Consider the following 22110-nt stretch of genomic DNA (forward strand, 5'->3'; position numbering starts at 1 on the left):
TGGCCACCCTGTAAGGGAGCATTTTGTACAAGATGAGAACTGATCCAATAGCCCAGGGAAAGGAACTCTGCTACAGCCTGGAGTGAGAAAGAGTTCCTTTTTCCTCTTCCTCCTTTCCTCCTGGAAAGCAAGATCCTAGATTACAGCAATGACAGCAGCAAGAATAATACCTTGCCTGTGTGTTCAAAGCCCTGCCTGGATTTTTTTGTGGCTGTACAAATGGGCCTGTTGACAAATATTAGTGCTCAACACAGCCTTTGCTTCCCATGTATCAGTAAATCACCACGGCTGCAGCAAATCCACGAGTATTTGTCTCACAATATTTTATGTACAGTCATGATCTGAGCTCTCACAGCTGCCTTTTTCACTCTATTTATTGTGATTTCAGCAATGCAGGAATACCTGGACAAGCTTACAGCCTTGTTTTATCACATACTCACCACATAATGTTGTCACATAATGCTTACCACGTAAGACTATTGGTATTTTCAGTGTAGCTCAGAGGGAGAGCCCTCCAGCTGGGTAACAAATCTTTTCTAGAATTTTTGCACCTGGAATAATGCCTTGAAACCTCTACAAAACCTTGTGGTAGGAGTTATTTTGTCACAGAAAGAACAATATTTTTGGCTTTGTCATCTCTCATCCCAGATGAATTAGCCAAATCAGAAAATCCAGCACTGTCAATGGAGATTGTGCAAGTTCAGCTCAAGACTGTCAATCTAGAATCTGTTCAAATCTGCAGATAACATGAAGCTGCCTGTAGTGCCTTAAGACACCTAGGAGTCACACTGGAATATCCTTCACTACACAAAAGCCCTGGAAACTTAGGTAAGGGAACACAGATATCAAGAAATGTACTACAGTCACACAGTCAGGCAGTGTGGAGCCAACATTTGAAAAATTATTCTTTAATTTTTAAAATTTGTTTAAGTATTCTGTGCATTCCCCCTGCAATTCTCTGCTTTTCCACACTGGTCCAAGGGCTGACCACAGCTGGAGACAGGGATTTCTCTGCAGGTTCTTCTACAGATAAACAGGCTGAGCAGGACTGTGATGCATGAACTGGTCATAGATTTCTCCACACCCAAAGCCTCTATGAGATTTTCTCCTGGGGCTGGGAAACAGCACAGCTTCACATCCCAGAACTCAAACTCAATTCACTTCCTACTCCCCCTCTATATTCCTCTCTTTTTTTTTCTTTTTTTTTTTTTTTTTAGCTGAATGGCCATAAACTTCACCAGCAGATTCCATACGGGTTATGTTACACCACCACCTGACTCCAAATCAATTACAGTCCAAAGGGATAGAGTTGCAGAGAGTCTGTGAAGCCCAGCCCTGGGGTTTCCATGAGGGACAGAGAAACTACAGTGCTAAGAACAGAGCCTGGAGATCCAGCTGAAAGAACTGAGTGATTTCACGATGAAAGCATGGACTGGGAGGCAGGAGAGCCAGGTCTGTGTGCCCTGCTGCTGGCTGCCTGCAGGAGATCAATGTCTTTATTTCATATCTTAGTATATGGCTCCTTGCACACCGGAGTCCTTCATTTCTTGGGCTTCTCTGTGCTATCATAGCCCAAATATTTCATTGTAAAGATGCAGAATGTTTTCTGGAGGACAAAGGCACTGTGAGGGTCTGAGATTCTGTTTCAACACACCAGAGATTTCCACTGCAATTCTAAGAAATATGAGCACACTGATCAGTAAGAACTACCAGAATAACCCATATTATTCTCTGACATCCATCATTAGAGGGAAATCACAGAAAGATGAGGATGGAAGGGACTTAATTCACCGTGTTCTGCTTCCTGCTGTTACAAACAACCGTGTCATATAATCCTTTCCATAAGTCACACCTGACAAACAAACAGGTGTATTTTACAAGGCAGCAAGAAGTGCTTGCGAAGGGTACAGCCACAAAGATGAGATTAGGCAGAGTTTGGATGCCACAGATCTCATGAATGAGGCCCTTGCCATCAGCACCAGTTGTGCTCCACACCAGAAACAACACAGAGCACAGAGGGCACCTGGCTTTGTGCTTATACACAGAAAAGGCTGAGCACAAGGATTGCTCATCTCTCCTTCTTCATGCCTTCCCAAGAGAAACTGGAAAAGAGATAGAAAATACAGTATTTCTTACAACCCTGGGACACACAGTGCTCAGCACAGCCTTGTGCAGCACCATGTTGAAATAGCAAAGATAATTTGCTTTCTGCCAGTCTTAGAAGCAGCTGTAACATTCCTAAGGTTCAGCTCCTTTACCTTAAGGTTGAACTCACCAAATCCAGAAAAAATTCTGAGACTCACAGCTCTTTATCCTTTGTTTATCTCACTGAGTGGAGAAAAACAGCAATTACCAGGCATTGTGGCAAGAAAGAAATGGTTACAGGGCCTGGTGCAATGTGCTGCATCCCTACATGTCCCAGTGAGGCACAGCCTGAAGTCTTGGCTCAGTTTTTAACTCAGCACAGCTTGGAAGGGTATTAAAGAAGGGAAAATGAAAGAAAAGTGAAGATTTCTGGATAAACCAGCAGAAGATGCTGTTGCTAAGCACCTGTTCGATAAGTTACATAAAAAAAACATGACACATCACCCAAAAGCCCAAAGCCAAATTTCTCTCTGGCATAACTCTACTAAATCACTCAAACTACACAAGGAATGACCTTACTTCAACACACCTCTGCCTAGCAGCCACTCAGGGTTTGCCCTTCCCAGTTTTAGCACTGTTTCTCCAAAAGAATTGCGATGGAGACCAGGGAGTTCAGCGGAAAGTCAGCCTTTGTAGATTTGGAGTTATGGGGAGGGAAAAGGAGGGGGTTACAGCTCCTCTCCTGCCGAACCTGCCCTGAGCTTCCCTGCTGCAGGAACTCCCAGCTCAGCACATACATTAGCGCCTTTCAGGGCATTCAAACCAATATAAGCACAGAAAGGGAAAAAAAAATCTTCCCTCACCAGCTTTTGATACAACTTGGAAAACAAACAGCTTGGAAGAGTTCCTTTTTCTTCAGCAGTGAAAATCGTGGTAAAGCACCATCTTGATAGTTCCCAAAGAGATTCATTTACAAAGATCAGTATAGGCGAGGCTTGTTTGGTCTCCCGAGATGTATCTCATCCTCTGACAATTCACTGAGACCTTTGCTGTATCTCGCTATATGTGTATAATTATCTGCTCTGATACCTGAGCTCCTATGCAATAGTCTTACTCCACGTAATCCAAACTATCCCCAAGGCATGGCACACACAGAATGGTCAGGGGAGAGAGGGGAGGAGGGGCAGCGGACTTCCCTCGTTTGCCGCTGGAAATCGGCATTTTAGGGCCTTGTAGTCATTTCCTTGCTAGTGTGAGGAAACTTTTTGTACATTTATATAAAATAGGAGGCCAGAAGTGCACACCCCCATCTTACTTCCTAATATATTATGTTCTCCCCTGCCGAGTCCTGGGACTTAGTCTGGATTTGGTAACTGAAGTAATATAAATGTTAGCTAAGAAGTATTCCAGCAATATGGTTCCAATTTAAGCTTGTTTTGAAGTCTAAAGAACTAATATGTCTCAGAGATTCTTCACTGGATGTTTAGCTCTAATGTAATTTGTGCAGGAGTGCACACTACTCTCTAGAAGCCCTTCTGCTGTGCTCCAGAAAACAGGTTCCTTCCCATGCAGGATGGAATCTTAGAATCCCAGAATGCTTTGGTTTGGAGGAGACCTTAAGGATGACTGAGTTCCATCCGCTCTGCCATGGGCAGGGCAACTTCCACTGGACCAGGTTGCCCAGAGCCCTGAGTCCTTGAGGTTGCAGAGCAACCACGAGCCCCAGCCCTGGCTGATACTCGCTGGCCTCTTGTGAATTTTGAGGCTTTGCTTAGGGAATGATGTCCTATTTGCCAGGCCTTATGGATAAATGAAGGCTGCATGCCGCCACTGGTTTCACTCCCCTTTTCCTCTTGTTTTCAGAGGCAAAACAAGCCACCTCTGAAGGAAGCAATGCTCTGCAAGCTGTTTGCACTTTACTTCAATAACATGCTTCTTGCAACGCTGCCTTTATTTGTGTAGACATGCATTCTCAAGGTTTGCCTGCCCCCTTTTCCTCCCTCACACCCCTACGGAGCCCCTGCCTGAATCCAAGTAATGAGCTAACCCATGGAACTCATTGCCCTTTATCTTGCTGGGGAACGTGCACCTTTTGAACTGCCATCTGCAGATTGTGTTGATGCACTGACTTGTTAACTGTGCCATACTGTGAAGGAAATGGCATGATTTAGATCAAGTGCTCTGGACGGCTGTTCATAAGAAACACTTGAGCCAAGCTGTTACTGCTCAGGATGTGCCCTGGGGAGAGGGGTTTCGTTTCGGGTCATGCTCTTGCCTTGTATGAGGGCAGGCGCAAAGTACTGAAATCACAGTCCTTCCCTGAAGCTGAGGGGAGGGGGGAGGAGAAACATTATGAAACCATAGAAGCGAAGCTGCCAAATTAACTTCTCACCCTTTCAATCACACTCCAGAGGATAAAAGCCTAACATTTCTGCCTCAGAAACAGGCTCAGTTTACACCAAACAAGTTATTTCTCTAATTTATCAGACTTGCCAGCTATCATTCTAATTATTGGAAACCTCAGACTTTTTATGAAGTCAGATGTACAGCGTTATTTGCATGGTTGTAACTTATCACCAGATAAATAGGTCTTGGGGAAAGCAAGGCATTTTAGAAAGGGATCTGCAGGTTTCCTTACAGAGTTAGGGATTTAAGAACACTATCACTGTGAAAAAATGTGGTTCTGGATTTAATTTTTTTTTTTTTAATGCTACTTCCAGCATAAAGTAACATAGCTCAACATGAGAGGAGGAGACTATGATGGAAAGCTCATCAAAAGACTCCCGTTGACTTTCACTGGCTTTGGATCAACCCTTAATTCTTTATCTTCCTTTGCCTAGTAGCACAATCATGGAAACAAGCTAACACCCAGCAGCCAGGCCAGGCGGAGGAGGAGGAGGCAGCAAGAGCCATCGGGACCGGCTGCTCGCCCAGCCATTCCCAACACAAACACTGATTTGTCCGCTCTATGTAAATGGATGATTAGAGTCATTCTCTAAGACAAATTTACTTTTCTGCACACTCTAAATCTGTTTAGTCACTTTAAAGGTGTCAATTATTGGAGCATGCTAAGACTATGAATTTCTTAGTAATAGCTTTAATAACATTTTGAAATGAAAAGCAGATACCTTGAAGTTGGCTTACTTTGAAAAGACATATGAGTAGATCTGGTTTTAATTTATGTCCTATTCTACATCTGGAATCCCTTATAATTAAAACTAAAAGCTGGACTACTACTTCCACCTGTCAAATGATGAAAAGATGAATGCACTAATAGCTTACTAAATAGCCCAACATGATCGAGTTTACTTTCCCATTCTATACAGTAAAAAAGGATTTTGGACAGGAGGCTAAAGGTCTTTGGTCATTACTAATAACACACTTTCAGTATTAACCTACATACCCCACTACCAGCACCACCACCGGTGCCTTTTAGCACCAAGATCTCTAAACTGCACTTTGCATTTTGATCACTTGTGTGTATTCAGCTCTGCTGCTGCAGCCTCTCAAACTTTCCAGATCCACGGGTGGATTTTCTTGCCTATAACTATTTTCAGCCACTCCACATTTTTCTTCTTCTCATCTTATTCTCTCATTAACTACTTTAATCCATCAAGTTTCCATCTGTATTTTCCCAAATTACAGCTTTCTCACTGATGTGAGCAGTTCAGGGCATGTGGCAACTTGGACTCTATTTTTGCATCTTCTGGTCCTGTTCCTTTATGCTCCCATCACCTCCTGTTCCTGTTGATCCACCTGCCTCATCTTATTACACTGGCTGATCCATGACAATTTCCCTGAATGGATTTGCATGGAACCAAACAAATCTGGACCCTCAAAAGGTAAGTAGGCCAAGCAGGGCCTTGAAGTACAGACACTATAAATAAAGTGACAGCTGTTGGATTAATGGTTAAAATACAATAAAAATACTCTCCTACGGAAATGAGGACCACTTTTTCCCTAGTGTGTTCATTCATCATCCATGGGTCTTTATAGATGCACAGGTGAATTATGAATCTTGTAGGGGAATCCAAGAGATTCGAACTCTTCAGTGAGAGCACACAACCTCTGGAGCCCCTCTGCTCTACAGCCAGGCTGGGAGAACTGGGGGTGTTCACCTGGAGAAGGCACCAGGGAGAGCTCAGAACCCCTTGCAGGGCCTGAAGGGACTCCAAGAGAGCTGGGGAGGGATTTTGGATAACAGATGTAGTGACAGGACAAAAGGAGTGGCTTCCCACTGCCGGAGGGCAGGGATGGATGGGATATTGGGAAGGAATTCCTGGCTGTGATGGTGGTGAGGCCCTGGCACGGGGTGCCCAGAGAAGCTGTGGCTGCCCCTGGATCCCTGGAAGTGTCCAAGGCCAGGCTGGACAGGGCTTGGAGCAACCTGGGATAGTGGAAGGTGTCCCTGCCCATGGCAGGATTTTGGAATGAAATGAGCTCTAATGTCCCTCCCAGCCCAAACCCTTCTGGGATTCCATGGTATAACACTGCAAAGGGATTCATCCCTCTGGTGTGTTTTGGATATGGGGTTTCTTTTTTCAACATCTTTAAAGATAATTGGGCAAACGTGCTGGAAAGAATGGCTCTGAAGGGCCAGAAGAATCCCAGAATGGTTAGGGCTGAAAGGGGTTTAAAGATCATCTAGTTCCAACTTTCCACTCTCCAAGGGTGCTCCAAGCCCCATCCAGCCTGGCCTGGAACACTTCTAGGGATCCAGGGGCAGCCACAGTTTCTCTGGGCACCCTGTGCCAGGGCCTCAGCACCCTCACAGGGAAGAATTTCTTCTCAATATCCTATCTAACCCTTCCCTTTGGCAGTGGAAAGCTATTCCCTCTTGTCCTGTCCTTCCATCCCGTGTCCCAAGTCCCTCTCCAGCTTTCTTGTACCTATACATTCTTTTAAAAATAAAAGAGTAGCAAAAGAGTTCACTTCAGAAGGAAAACTTTCGTTCTGTCCTTGCAGAATCCTTGCAGCAGCCAGCCAGCTGTGTGGGCTGTCTCTGAAGATTAATTGTCTCATTGCCTGCCCTGGTTTCCTCTGTTCATAGAAATATGAAAATATCCGATCTGGAAAACAGGATTTTACTCTGCTTGCTAAACAGCTTGGAATATTCTAAAATGTGAGGGTGTCTGGCCTAGATAAAGCAGTCTAATTAACACTTTTGTTGGTATCCTCACAGCTATTGCTATTTCCAGTGAACAAACCCCCCTCCAGTAGTTCTTACAGTTCTGAATGTTGAGGAATAATTATTTTTATATTACTGCATTCCTCAAATGAAAATAAAAGTCTTGTCTCCTGTGTTGCTAAAGAGCTGCCCAGAAGCCTCCTTGGCATGAAAATGCCAAGAGACATGAATATTCCAGCAAAATGCTCGAGCTCAGGCAGGGAGCTATGGAAAAAGCTGTCCCAAATATTACAAATGCACAGCACTCGGCCTCTTACGTCAATGCAAAGAGTAATGTTTCGGCTGCCCCAGCAAGTAGGAAATGATGCAGGTATTAAACATTATTACGAGAACAGAGACACATTAGTTTCTGCTTATGCAGTAGGACTGTGAATGGAGCTTTTTGTTGGGGAGGATTTTCATGGGGAAAGTTAATACACTTTGTCCAGACCATGAGATGGTACAAATCAGTGTAGTTCCATCTAAATCAGTGGATCAGTGTTGATTTACAGCAGCTGAGGATCAACCCCCTGGTTTTTTGGCCTGCTGAGGATTGTATAACATATACTGCCTAGAAACACTGATGACAAATTTGAAACTGTGTAGGGATACGCTGAACCAAAAACCTGATTCAAACCCAAACTGGCTACTCTCCTTTTAAATCACTGAGAGCTGCTGTCTTAAACATTACTGTCAAAGGAGCATTTTTAAGCATGGATCAAAATCTGGTGGCTGCACCCTCCGGTCGGTGCCACGCATGCTGCATTCCATCCAAGCTCCAACCCACTAGTGCCGATTCATAAATGATGTGTTGGTTTAATCTATTTTTCACAGGGGGTGTTTCAGAGCTGGAAAATTAGAAACAGGTAGAAGGGACTATTATTACTGTCTCATAGTGTGCTCTTGTACATGAGGATTGGATTAAGATAACATCTGGTCTATATTTCTTGAACTATTTCCCTTTTATCACAAGAAAATCGGCAACCCATCTCACAACTGCTCCTAATTTAGATCTAAATATCACTGATGAAACATTGTACAACATGCTGTTATCTATTAAAATTATTTCCCTGAAGGAACAGTGGATACTTTTATATTTTCCAGTGAAGCGAACCATATTCCCCCTTAGCACTAACTAGTTACCTTATAATCATATACACAAATAGTAAAAGTAAAATCCCTTTGGAAAAAGCAAATGAATGCCCACCAAACCTTCAGCTGGTGTAAGTTACAGCACATTCAGTGATTTCAGGCCCATTGACACCATTCTCCTTGTGATAATGGGTTTGGTTCATGGTCTGAAAACCTAAGAGGTGCTGAGCATCTTCTACACTCATTGCTTTTAAAAGGAACTGGTTAAATTTTACAAGCATAGAGTCATGGAATTGTTCAGGCTGGACAGGACCTTAAAAATCATCCAGTTCCAACCTCCTACCATGGGTAGGGATACCACTCACTAGATCAGGTTGCCCCATCCAACCTGGCCTTGAACACTTCCAGGGACAGGGCATCCACAACCAAAGCTAAATCCAGGCTCAAATTCATAATTCAGCAAAGTTTTTAAGGATGTGATTTTACACACAATGAACAGTCTGAGGTTTGCCTTGGGAAGCAGAAAGGCAGAGCACAGCACCCTGTCATCCCTCCCATTTGGTTCAAACAGAGAAATTGTCCGTGGAATGCAGTAATCTTTTTTTCAGCACTTTGCAGAGTTCAAGTCCCCAGAAAGCTGCCTATTGAGTTCAGCAAATAAAAACTTCTGTTTTCTTCACGAGTCTATAATTCTTTTTCATGGACAGTAAATCAGAAAAGGGGAGGAAAAAAGCATTTTACAATCTCAAGCTATTTTGCATACCTTAAGTTTGCATCAGTTTTTCCCATTTCCATCATATTGTTACCACTTAAAACAGGGGAATTAGATAAGCATACGTTCCCTGTATTAACTGCTTTAATTTAAAAGTAATTTCTGCCATCTGGAATTACTATTTACTGTTGTTTGGAGGAGGGAAAAAAAAAGAATCTGAAACTGTAGAAAAGATCATCACAATTTCTTTCAAAGAATAACCATTGTGAAGGAGGCAGATGCATACAAGGAATGCAATTGATTATCCACTGGTCAAGTTGGATATTTTGGAGGGAATTCTGAAAATAAAGTCTCTACAAGTTATCAGTGGTCAGACTGGAGCCATTCAGTTTTCACCTGCTTGTGTTTGTTGTCTGGCAACCAGTCAAGGGTGCTATTAGCAGAATTAAGCTCCAGAAGAAAAGATTACCCTGCAGGAGGTAAGATAAAGACTGGAAAGTGTGGCTTGTTATCAGTATCACAATAAGGACCAGGTCAGAAAGGATTCAGTGTGGGTTTCCTTTCAAACAGGTAATCTCTTCTGAAATAATAGAGTAATTGTTGCTTTGAAACCTTCCTGTGCTGCAGCACACTGCAGCTCATTTGATACAGATTCTGGATTTAATGGAGAACTCCAGCAAACCTGAAACACACACAGGGAAAGCAAGAAAAGAACAGGGCACCAGTGGAAAATGTCTTTATCCTGTAATTCCAGGTCAATATAGCAAAACATAAAATATTATTCAGGGCAGTTTTATACTTTGATTTATGTCTCCCTCCTTCTTAGGCTGCTTTCTATCTGTCTGTAAAGTTTTGGTGTATAAATGTGCAGTAACGTAATACAAAATATTGCAAGAGTAATAACATATGCAATTACAGTTCATCTCACAAATCCTGAACACAAGCAATGAATCAAAGCCTTCCAGGGCTATTCCTTGAAATACAATTTTTTCTAAGTTCTATTCAAAGGCCTAAAAGCAGTCATTGGGACAAGCTGCAAGAGCAAGATGCACATTGCAGATGAGGAGCAGCATTTTATGTTTTTCTGGCAAATTGCCTAAATGTTTGTCTTGAAAAGCAATTGTTGAGTGGGCTTCTCCTTTTTTTTTCTTTATAAAGATAATGCACCTTTCTCTCAGTCGTCTCCTCTGGAAATGTGCATTAACTGTTTGGAGATGAAGTTGCAGTTTGGTTTCTTACTGTCTGCAGAAAGTGTTAACCTGTGAAGGTTGAACTTCGAAGTCTCAAAATGCAAAGATGAGCTGGTAAACAATGTCAAAGGAGAAGAAAATATAGGAAAGAATTCTCTCATTATCTATCTATCTCTTACCTTATGGCAATTTTTTGATTTCCAAGACATGGAAAGGAAGCTCCCTTTTGGTGTAGATGTCAGCAGTCTCACACACAGTCCTTTCCAAGCTGTGGCACAAGGAGGGAAGCCTGGTAGAAGCTGGTCAGGGCTACAACATCTTTTGCTGGAGCCATTTTGGGTCCTGGATGTGAAGCAGAAAGCAGCAGATTACACAGGGTTGTTCCATTCAGGGGCAGTTCCCTGATCCTCACCTCAGTTTCCTGATGCTTCAGTTACCACAAGGTTACCTGGATTCAGTTATGAGATACTTTACCCTTAAGAGTTTGAAGAGCTGCTCAAGGAACTCTGAGTTTGTGCAGTTTTTATTTAAGAATTGTTGCAAAAGCAAGGAATGTGCAGAAATTAATTTATGTACCAATGTTTCCATAAAACTTGGGGATTGTGGGTAACTACAGATGGATCAACATGGCATCAATTCCAGGTAAGATTATTATAAGGTTGTGAGGAGATGCATTCAGTTCTAAAGCCAAAGTTTCATAACCTAGATAATATCAATCCTCTTGATGAAATGGAATACAAGTCTTAAATTCTTAAAATTATTTCATGATTTCACAAGCAGAGAAGCTGTGGCTGCCCCATCCCTAGAAGCGTTCCAGGCTGGGTTGGACGGGTCTTGGAGCAACCAGGTCTAGTGGAAGGTGTCCCTGCCCATGGCAGGGGGCTGGAATTAGATAAGTTTTAAGGTTCCTTTTAGTCCAAACCATTCTGGAATTCTATGTTTGTAAATATTTCTTTTGGTTAAAAGTAGTGGAGCTGAGAGAATAAATCACAAAAAATCCGCAAGGCACACTTCACACAATGTCAGTTTTCAAATAGTACTTTGTAAAGCTTGATTCAACACCCAATTAATGGCATGAACATAGTCAAGAAAAAACACTCCATATAGAAAATCAAATCCAAAGGTGCAAAGAAGAGAGTCTGGGAACTCCCAGGGGCACACAGGTAATAGCACAGGGATCTCGCTGTGGACAGTGCCATTCAATCACACTCCACAGTTCAGAGGAAGAGGCAGCATTGCTGCTGCTAAAGATTGCAGATGGCACAAAGCTGAGTGAAGGAAAGAACAGCAGTAAGGGTTTGTCAGTCCATGAATTTGATGTGGATTATTTGTTGGTTGAAGCTCTTTTGTCTATTTACACATCTTTAATACAGTCAGATGCAAGGCCATGGCTTGGCAAGGGCAGAGCAGGACTGGTTGGCACTGGGAGCTCTTTGGTTCCTGTGTGGGATATATCAGCTACAGCTTTGCCTTCTGGGCACTTGTCTTCAGATCATTCCAAACCTTTCCCAGTGGAAATGTTTGCACTGACCTAACCCTGTCTGTGCTGCCTACAGAAAGCACTAATGGTTATCCAGGGAGGGGAAGGAACCAGCCTTGAAGGAAACTCGGTGTCCCAGTGCTTTAAAGTTGATTACCAGAACAATTCCTTGCTGTATCTTGTATTTTGCTAACCTACTCCTATTACCCTTCTGCTTCTGTGATACCTTAAAGGCAAAGAAATCACCACAAAGGCATAAAAGGAAAAAAAAAAAAAAAAAGATGGAAAGCTCCTCATTCGTAATAAAACTTAGACTCAGATTCCAAAACGAGCTGCACAGAAGCAGCCTCCAGGCTCTCCTGACTCCACTGGAGTCACTGGGGAGCACATGGCCTTGCCTACAGAAAGATCATGAGCATATGAGCTGAGGGGGCTGATCCTGCTAACACTTCATACCAGGCAGAGAGCCAGGTGCACAGAGATAATCAAACCAAATCCTAATTAAGTGTCTGAATTCCCAGGGAAATCCATGCATAGTGAGATGCCTAAATATGATTGTGGATGTCAATCCAGCTGCTAATCGCTGTAAATACACTGCTGATTTCCAGAGCAGATGATGGCAATTGTCATTTCATTCTAATTCATCTGTTTTTCTTGAATGTGACAGAAGCAAACTCAGAGGATGACTGCACTATTAGCTGCATTTTCCTAAAGGAAAACAATAACTTTTATACCTAAAGATGAACCTGAGCTTGGGCAAAACAGGGAGAAAATTAGATCATCACTAGAAAATTTTAGAGAATATATACCATAAAGCTTTGTAAGAGAGCTGTAAGATCTTAAAGAGATTTATATGGTTTGAAACATAATGACTTCTATGCTTTTTCCCACATTACCATTGAAGTCAGCTGATAAAAATATTTAGTGAATAAACCAAAATAAAAACATTCTGATCTCACCCAAAAGGCATGCTCAAATTGTCACAGGAAATAAGAATCCTGCACCTATTAGATCATATCTTTGCTACCCACTCAGAGCAAATGATTGATATAACAGACATGTTGAATCAAGATGTTAGATCATTCTTTTCCTTCTCTACACACTCACTTGCAGCCAGCAGACTTTTTCCCCCAGAATATCTGTGATTCCTTAGATTCTTTGAGGCTATTCCCTTAATAATTGGAGGAGTTGGCTGAGCAAAAACCTGCAGCACAGTGCTGGGTCAGAGAGTTCCTGTCTGGGCTGCTGCAATCAAACCAGCCCAGCCTGAGGAAGTATAAACAGTGGAGTGGGCAGAAGAACCCAAAGTGGGACCAGGAAGGAAAACAAGCATGTCCCTGGTATTTCTTTAACAGATTAGGGCCTGATCCAGGCCCCACTGAAGGCAGTGACACAATTCCTGTCAGGTTCAACAGAAGTGATATTGAAGAGAATGTTTTCTTGCAACTATCTGAGTAATAGGCTGCGTTCTATAGGTGTCCAGGGCAAAGAAAGAAATCCTTCCCCACCCGCTCTTCAGGGAAGCAGAACCTCTTCAAAAAAGCAGCACCTTCATGAGGTGGGATCCTGTTGGTAGGATTCATTGGTTCCTCCTGTTCCCTGTCATCTTCCTTCTCTGCATATCAGAATTACAGCTGGGATTTTCAGTTGTGGGGCACATCTTTAAAGAAAGCAGCTGTTCTGTTCTCTATTTGTATGAGCTTTTGCTCTTCACACCTGGAAATAAGTAAGAATAATGCAGAATCATGACTAGAAAGTTACTTATCACTGCATTTTGGAATATAACACAGAGCATGCGGGTGTTTTGAATTCATCTTGGTAACACAGTTGCTAATCGGACATTTTTCACTAAGAAACATGCCAAAAGTCAGAGGAAAAACTTTTTATTTTATTAAATTACTTAGGACACAGTAATGGAGTTTGACATCTTCCAAAATACAGAATTGTTTCCTGTTGCTTGTGTTCCTTTGTATCTTAAAGGAAGAAATGAGATTTCATAGAGGAGAGGTGTAATGGGAATGACACATTTGAGGAAAGAAGTACCCACATCATTAGCACCAGGAAATGTGGTACATTAAGAATGTAGGAAGAAATTTCTTAATAGTGTAAAAGAGAGGGTTTATTAGTTTGGATTATCCCAAGGGGTGTTTGTTTCTCACAAGACTGCAGCAAATTCTTTTCCTCTTTCAACTCCCACAGCAGCATACCTTTGGGAAACACCTACTTCTCCTCCAGTAACTTTCTCCTGCCTCTAATACATTCTTACCCCCAGTCCAAGGAGCTTGATCTTCCTCTAAAGGACAGAACACTGTAGGGATTTTTTCAGAATAAATCCAATATCTGTTAGGGCAAAGTATGAATGAAAATGAAGGAAATAATAGGAGAGCAGAAACAAAGGCAATGCTGTTTCCTATGAATAGATACTGGCTGCATGTTCAGGATTTATTGTCAATAACATTTATTCCCAACAGATTCCTGACCAGTCCATGTACTACCCTCCTATTGAACCTTAACTCAAAAGGTGTTACACAAATGGCACTCACCTGTATTTATGCATGAATTTATGATTTAAGCTGGATTTGTGTCAATGAAGAGATGGATGGATACATGAATTGTGGGCAAAGCTGTGAGAATTCACTGTAATTTTGAAAAACTGGACGGTAAAGATTTTTTTAAAGATAGAAAAACATTTGATTCACAGATGATACACAGAGTCAGGCTCTAACTAAAAATACTTTGCTCTGAGGATGCTACTTGTTTTCTTCCACTCTCAGTGGGAAAACTCCAGATCTGCAGACTCTGGGCAGGTCTTATAACCAAACTATTCTGAGAAAACAAATCCTAAAAACAATAGATGCAATACAGCTGCTTTGCAGTTCCCCGGGGCTCACTAGTGCTCACTGCCAGCTCTCAGCTCTTTTGCCTTTGAGCAGGGAGGGCCAAATTCTTTAAATTACCCTACAGAGTATGTAGGTCTCTCTGCCCTCCATGCTGTCACCCTGGTGGCTCTGACAAGTCTCCTGCTGCCACATTCTTGTTCTCAGGAAGATCCGTTAACATTTTTGGCTTCTTTTGATCTCTGGACCTTTCTCCTGACACTTTTCACAGCCTCCTGAAAATGGGATTCTTGCAGTCAATAATTTGCTTATTGTCTCTCTAGTGTAAACTTAAATGTTTTTCATCTTGGAAACTATTTCCTCATGTGTGGGGTTTGTTTTTTTTTTTTTTTTAATAGTTCCTATTGGATTCAAGTGATCTGGGATTTAATAATCATTCTACCACCTGAAATGAAGCACTGGCACCTGCCCAGTGCTCAGGAACTATCAGTGTTCTGGGATTTATATCTGGTAACTCCTTTTCTTTATTCTGTTTGATCGGTTTAAGTATATGGAGGTGCTGCAGCTGATGGTGGATTTTACATGTGAAGCCACAGTTCAGGATGTGATAGAGGACAGGGAGTCCCACTGGGCCTGGAAGGGTTCCTTCCTTCGGACCCTGGTGCAGGACAGAAGCCTAAACAAACCATCAAGCACAGTAAGAAAATACTTCTCAAATACTTCTCAGCCTATTATATTCCCACCAGCATCATCACCCCTCCAATCGGTTAAAATAGCACAGTTTTCTGTACCACAAAAGACTGTAATTTGTAAGGAATTCTAAGCACTTGGAAAGCACAAGGGGACACTGAGAGTGGGGAGGTCCTACCCCATAGACACTCCATCCCGTTCAAACCATGGGAATACAGCTGCCTCCCTGCACACGAAATGCAGCCTTATGAGATGAATTCTGTTTTCAGCCTGAATTAAAAAAAAAAGATATTTCCAAAAGTGCACAGCTCTCCCTTAGCCCAGAATCCTTACAATAAAACCTTGTACAGATTGCACACAAAGGAGGAACATGGAAGATAAGTTAATTCTTGTTCCACAAGGAAATCTGATTATGTACCAGTGTTCAGCCCTTTGGGACAGGGAGTGTCTCAGCTCTGGGGACATTAGACCCCAAGTGGCACCTACTGTCACCTCCACCTCTTCATGGCACTGAAGAAAGACTAAAGAAATAAGCTGAGCTGAATCTTCAGTTTAAGAGCTCAAGGAGCTCTGAACTGGAGCACGTTCCTCCAGTTTCTGATTGTTTCCACTCATTTCATTATTAGAAAAGCAAAAATACCAAAAGAATTGATGATGTCTGCTATTACTCATTGGGCCTCTCCCTCAGAAGGAAAGAAAAATGGTCTGGTTATCTCAGACACAGGTGAAATCAGTGCATCACAGGACATTTGAGATGTCATGAGCTGTGCAGGTCAGGTGGTGCAGCTCAGTGTCTCAGGCAGCAGTCTCTGAAGAGGAGATGACCCAAAATAGGGTTAAGGGCAGTAGCTGACAGAGATGATATTTTGAATTCATGTACTTAACACTTTGGGTCATTAAAATCAGAAGATACATTTCAGGGGAAAAAGAAGACTTTTAGTGTTTCAGCCAAATTCCAACACATTCAGGCCATGCTGTCCCAGGAGCAGGGGTCAGGTGGGATCTGCACCACTCTGGAGCTTCACCTTCAGTTGTTCTGGGGCTCATGGAAAAACACTGCTGCCAGAAGTAACTCCAAAGAAGCTGTATCTCCACTTCTGAATTCAAACCCAGGGATAACATGAGGTGAAGTCTGTGGGCTGTGGAGCATTGGGCTGTGATCACAGAATCACAGAATGGTTGGGGTTGGAAGGGACTTCATGGATAATCTAGTTCTAATCCCACTGCCACAAGCAGGGGCACCTTCCACTAGACCAGATTACTTGATACTTGGCCTTTTGGATAGCAGAAGTCAGATTTTTGGGTTTACTTTATCCTTGGCTTCTTGGAAAACAGCAGACAATTTTCTGAGGCCAGTTCTGCTGGAAGGAAAGAATCCATCACATTGCAGTATTCCTTATGTGTTCCCTGGCACTCCTCTGACCTCGGATGAGATTCCCTCAGCCTGCAGGAATGTTTTTGCTACACCTGACCAAAGAAAAAAGATTATTTTCTTACAGATTTGTGAGTTGATTCAGCTTTTACTATGCAGTCAGGCAAGTAGGGGAGCAGCTGCAACAGAGGAAATCGATCCACATCGTTGGGAAGAAGGGCGAGGAAGAGGAGTGAGAATGCCCCTGTCACCTGAAATGAGGTGTTGGACTCTTTCAGTTTTATCAGGCAAGTTCCCTGAGGTTTATCTAAAGTGAGAGGATGTGGCCCATTGCATTGATGGACTGAAGAAGCATCTAGAAGAAACCTTTTCCCTGAGAGGAGACAGTAAGACTGGTACAGCAATATTCCTGACTTAAGATTGTCCCTTTTAATGCTTTGCCAAATAAGGAGAGAATTAAAGCATCTGCATTAGCTGAGGTAAATACAGCCCGTGGTATCTGTGCCTTGATTCACTCTTGCCAAAAGGTCACTTTAGCCAGACCCAGAGGGAGGGCTGCTTTATACATCTCTCTCCAAACAAAAATCCTACTTTTCCCTTGAATACTTGCTTTTTTGCTCTTCTGACCAGGCACACCTGTTTTCTCTACTAACTCAAATCCTTGCAGCCACGTGTGCCCAGGGGATGGGGGGGCCCAAGGGGGAGTGTAATAAATAGCAGAAGCAAATAATTTACCCAGTAAAGAGCATTCCATGCTTTCTGTATGCAAATTCTGCATAAAAATTCTACATATATGGTGCAAAACTGCTCTGAACTGAACTCTAAAAATGTTTAATGCAAACACAGCTGTTATCAAGTGTTGTTCTTTCCAAGAGTCCATTCAGTTTGATGGTTATCACTATGCCAACAGCATTCCCAGTACAAATCTCTCTTCCTGATACTTCAACAACTGCTTTACAGACAAGAAAAGTTCATTTCATCCTGAACTTGATTCTCCGGATCCCTCCTAAATGTGTTCCTTCCTTTTAATGGTACTGAGTCTAGCAGATACTGACATTTAACTAATTTAAGTTCTTAAGAATAATTTTAATTTAATGACATATTTTGTTATATCCCTGTTCAGCAAAATATTGTAATGCCTATGAGTAAACAGTCAAATCTCACTGGTGTCAGAAGAGATAAGGTATATTGTTTAAACCACGTCATCTAGCAAAATTTGCTGAATTGCTTTGAATTGTAGTAACATCTTTTTAAAATATCAGGTTTTGAGAGCTGAAGTGAATTAGAGAATTCTGAAAAATGTAAATCTACAATCTTAGTTGACTGCTTAGTTTGCTATTAATATTACCTTTCAGGAGGAAAGGGGTATTTTTTATCGAGCTACAGAGGCGCTTTTTTAAGGATGAAAAGTCTTCTAAATTTATAATTGTACAAAACTAAAGGGGACAGCACTTCCTTCAGGGGCTGAAAAAACACCTAAAATAACTCAGCAGCTGGTAGTTTCAAATGCCACAGGAATGGGAAGGTCAGTTCCCCAGCTGAGGACTATTTAACTCAAATCAGGACCTGGACTGCTGATTATAGAATATGGTTTAATATTAAATGCATGTGCACGATTTAAAAAATCAGAGCAGGAACATTCTCATTCATTTCACAAGGGAAATGGGAGCTTTTTGCTCCTTTGCATCCCTGCTCCTGTGCCTTTGTGGAATCAATTCCCATGGGGGAAGCAGCTTTGTCCGGGCTGCCGCTCTTCATCCCTTTCAGATGGGTGGATCTTTCAGGATCATCCTTCCCAGCACACCAACCAGCACTGCAGAGCTAATGAGGTGGAGCAGGTCATCTGCACACAAACAAGGAATGGGGACAGACCTCCTTCCACTCAGAGGCAAAGACAAGCATGTGCTGCAAAGTTTAGTCATTAATTGAAGCATTAGTAACATCTTTAGTATCAAGTCACGAGAACATATCAGTATTGTTGTTGCAAACCCCAATCTTATAGCCCAAACTCCATTTTAGAGCGACGTTAAACACTCCCTACACCACTTCAAACCACTCAGGACAGCCTCTTGCTCCAGCTCCTCCTCTCCCCCTCATTAGCTCACCAAGCAGCAGCATTGAGGCAAGTGGGGGGTCACTGATGTGTTGTAATTAGTGATAGTCTGTCACTGGGAAAAGCAGAGTCTCTAATTAACGTAGGGCAGCTCCCTTCCTCCCTCACTGCTTCCTTTGCTCAAGGAAAAGGTGGAGTTATAGATGGGAAAATCCAACAAAAAGCCCAATGGACATTTGCATCTCTATGACTGGCAGTAATTTTAACAGGTTTCGCTTCATCTGGGCACAGATAGAGCTTTGAGAAAAGCAGGAAACAAAGGAACATTGGCCTGAAACAAAGTTATCAACCCCTGACTCCTCATGGTGAACAGTGAGTGATACAACCAGACAGTCACAGCTGAGGGGTCCTGGTGTGACTTGGCAGTTCCGTGATGCCCCTGCAGCAGCATCACCTTTGGAGACTGTGCAAAGCTCACCCTCAGCTCACCTCAGGGTCTTTTGGGGTTTGTGTGATTGCTTTTAGGATTCTTGAGTAGCTGGCATCAGGAACAAGGATGTGCTGGAGGTTCCAACTGTGATGTCTTAAGGTTATTTACAACCCTTTGCCAGGGGATGGTGCTGAGGGAGTACAGAGTGTGAAAGGCAAGTGGCAGGCCATGGAATTTCTGAGATTCCCAGAATATCCACAGAGCTGAGCTCGAGTCTTTGCTTTGCAGAGTTTCCCATCAGCAACACAGATGGACAGAGAGTCATCAACTTATGCTACTACACTGGATGTCCAAATTTTGATTTCTCCTTCAAAAAAGACATGGGTTTGCCTTTATGAAATACAAAGTAATAGCTCAGGTGGAGGAGAAAATTTGAGGCTGAGAGAAGCATCTTTCCACAACTGATAGGTCCAAATCACTGCACAGGGCCTCCTGCACTCTCTCCCAGAGGAATCACATAAAAAGCATAGGCAAGGAAACAAAAGATGACTGAAAACATGTCAGAGCAAGGAAGAAGCCAAATATCTTTATCCTTGAGTGTATTTAATTGTACCTGACACTGCAGACATATAAAGAGATTGTCTTGCAAGAATGAGCTGGGGGAACTGCTTGAAAATTGTCACTGGCTCAAACCAGACAGACTCCAAGGGTCAGACATAACCCTAAATTTCTCAGTCCTGCCTGAGAACCCCATAAAGGAGACTGATTAGGATGATCTGCAAGAGACAGAAGACAGAAAAAAAGAAAATCAGTAGTTTGTCAGGAATGAAGGCAACATATTATTACAATGAACATGGAAGATTCCAAGTTCAGGAAGGACTATAACACTGGAAAATCATTGAGGTTGGAAAAGACCTCTAACATCACCGAGTCCAGCTCTACTTCTCTGAGTAGAATCCACACTGACATCCATGATATTACACCAAGCATCATCCCGGAGCTCCTGAAAGACTGCAGAAAAGGGTTGATAAAGAAACTCTCAGAAAAGTTCCCAAGCAAGGCCAAGAACAGTAAGTGAAAGTTTAGCTCATTAAGGAGACAGTGAAGGAGGGGAAAACTTGTTTTGTTGCACAGTGCAACAACTTCTACAGTGAACAGGGTTTTTAGTCTCACACAGAGGGTTAACAACCTCCTGGAAGATGGGCTGGGAATCTCTTACCAAACTGAGTAAATGGAGGTTGAGAATGGGATAATCATGATACTGTGGAGTGAGAAGTGGGGAGGAGCAGAAGTGCCTCTTTCAACAGCAGGGCAAGATGTTAGGTCAGCTCAACTGTATCGCATAACTTCACTCTTGGCTTTCCTAAAAGGAGAGGAAGAAAATCAGAATTTAGGTGGTCTGGATTACTCTCTAGAGATTTCTCCCTGCATTATAAAAGAAACCAAATGTAGTTGTAGCTTAACCCTAACAAAAAGTGAGTAATTATGGATGGGTTTGCCTTCTCCAAGCTGCCTCACTGCACAATCTGATGGCAACTGAAGTCTGTGGGAAGACAGGAGAAGGAGAAGCAGAGGTGAGTGTGTTGCTGAGGCTGTTCTGCTTTAGAGAAACTAAAACTATTTGGACACACAGCCTGATTTAACCTGGCTCCTTTTTGGTGAGCTGGCAAGAAGAAATCTTTACGTGCCAGTGGTAAAGATTAGCTGAGGTAATCATATCTTCAGCTGGCACAGCAAGGCCTAGAAGACAATGTCTAAAGGCATTTTAAGTTGCTGTGGTTTGAGAGAGACTAAGTTTAAAAACCTCTACATTGTAATAGCAAATGTAGTAAAAAGGATGTGTTAGAAACCTCCTTTTCTTTCCTTCACCCCCTGAAGAAGAAAGGATTATACAGTTGAAACTTGGGGATAAGTCACTTAACCAGTGGTTACATATCCTTCAGCAAAGAAAGGAGGAGCCATAGAGTATTTGGGTTTTTTGCAGACACTTATCTGTTAGGTTGTCAGAGATTGTACAGAAACACACAAGCCTGAATGCTTCTACAGGTCTAAGGGAGCAATAATGTGCATCCAGTTGTCATCAGGGTGTGAGAAAAGCTGCTTTCAAGCCTCTGTCTGCAGTGGATAGAAAGAAAAATTGTATTACCATGGGTAATGGGTGGCATGGGATGGGTTACTTGGCCATATATTTTAATATATATTGAAATATACCATGTAGGTTTTGCCAGCAGATGGGAGAGAGACTAGGAAAGCAGTATGACTTCAAGGGGAAATGGACAGACACAAATCTCTGAGATGCTGCAGCAAAAAACAATAGTGATCATAAGACATCTATGATCATAAGACATTATGATCACAATGATCATAGGACATCTATGAAATAAAAACAAATGCAACACTGCCTCTGTACACATCTATTAGACATCTCTTAGAGCAGCTGCTTTGTCCAGATGCTCGTGCTTTGAAGGAGGTTGGAATATTCCTCAAGTATTTAAAAGGCTCCAAAAATATTCAGATCTTGGAAAGGAAAGCTTATAGTAAGAGCTTTAAGAAGTTCAGTCTGTTGAGCTTAATGCATGGAGAAGTGGCCTGAGAGCCAAGAACTTCTTGATCTAATGGGACTGTAACAAAATCCAGTGGCTGCATGGAGACAGGTGAGTTCAACCCTAAAACAAAAAGTAATTTCTTTGTAATAACATTATTAAATATTGGAACACATTAGTACAGAATTTGGTTGACTTTGTTCTTCTTAGCCTTTAAGAAAGACCAGATACTGTTGTAATTCAACACTTCAATCCAGCTTCCAAAAAACATTCCATGGCCTACAGAAACAGGGCTTGGAAACAGATGATCAGTGGGGTGGTCCCTCCTGCCCAGACAGCACATGTACAGGTAGCAGGTACTTCTTTAAGAAAATAAACAAAGACCTGCTTTAAAAGACAGAGTGTAAACTGATCTGACTGATGTGGTCTGATGCAACAGACTTAGTTTATTGGATTAAC

General features: G+C 42.3%; 2 long non-coding RNA genes across 6 annotated transcripts in view; one reads left to right on the forward strand and one right to left on the reverse strand.

The window, feature by feature from the left end:
• The window catches only part of LOC137476576 (uncharacterized), a 117673-nt gene that overhangs the window by 62467 nt on the left and 33096 nt on the right, over positions 1-22110 (reverse strand). Inside the window, exon 3 of one of the 5 annotated variants that reach the window (XR_011000438.1) lies at positions 13653-16720. The exons of 3 other annotated variants lie outside the window; for them this stretch is intronic. This is a non-coding gene — a long non-coding RNA (uncharacterized lncRNA). Of the gene's footprint in view, positions 1-13652; positions 16721-20771; positions 21220-22110 lie in introns of those variants that run through there. One more of the 5 variants, XR_011000437.1, reaches the window with a different exon arrangement.
• On the forward strand, positions 18696-19901 carry LOC137476566 (uncharacterized). The gene is made up of 2 exons (XR_011000426.1): positions 18696-19050; positions 19397-19901. It is a non-coding gene; the product is annotated as an uncharacterized lncRNA (long non-coding RNA).

The sequence above is a fragment of the Anomalospiza imberbis genome, chromosome 6 (genome assembly GCF_031753505.1).
Source record: "Anomalospiza imberbis isolate Cuckoo-Finch-1a 21T00152 chromosome 6, ASM3175350v1, whole genome shotgun sequence".
NCBI classification, from domain to species: Eukaryota; Metazoa; Chordata; class Aves; order Passeriformes; family Viduidae; genus Anomalospiza; species Anomalospiza imberbis.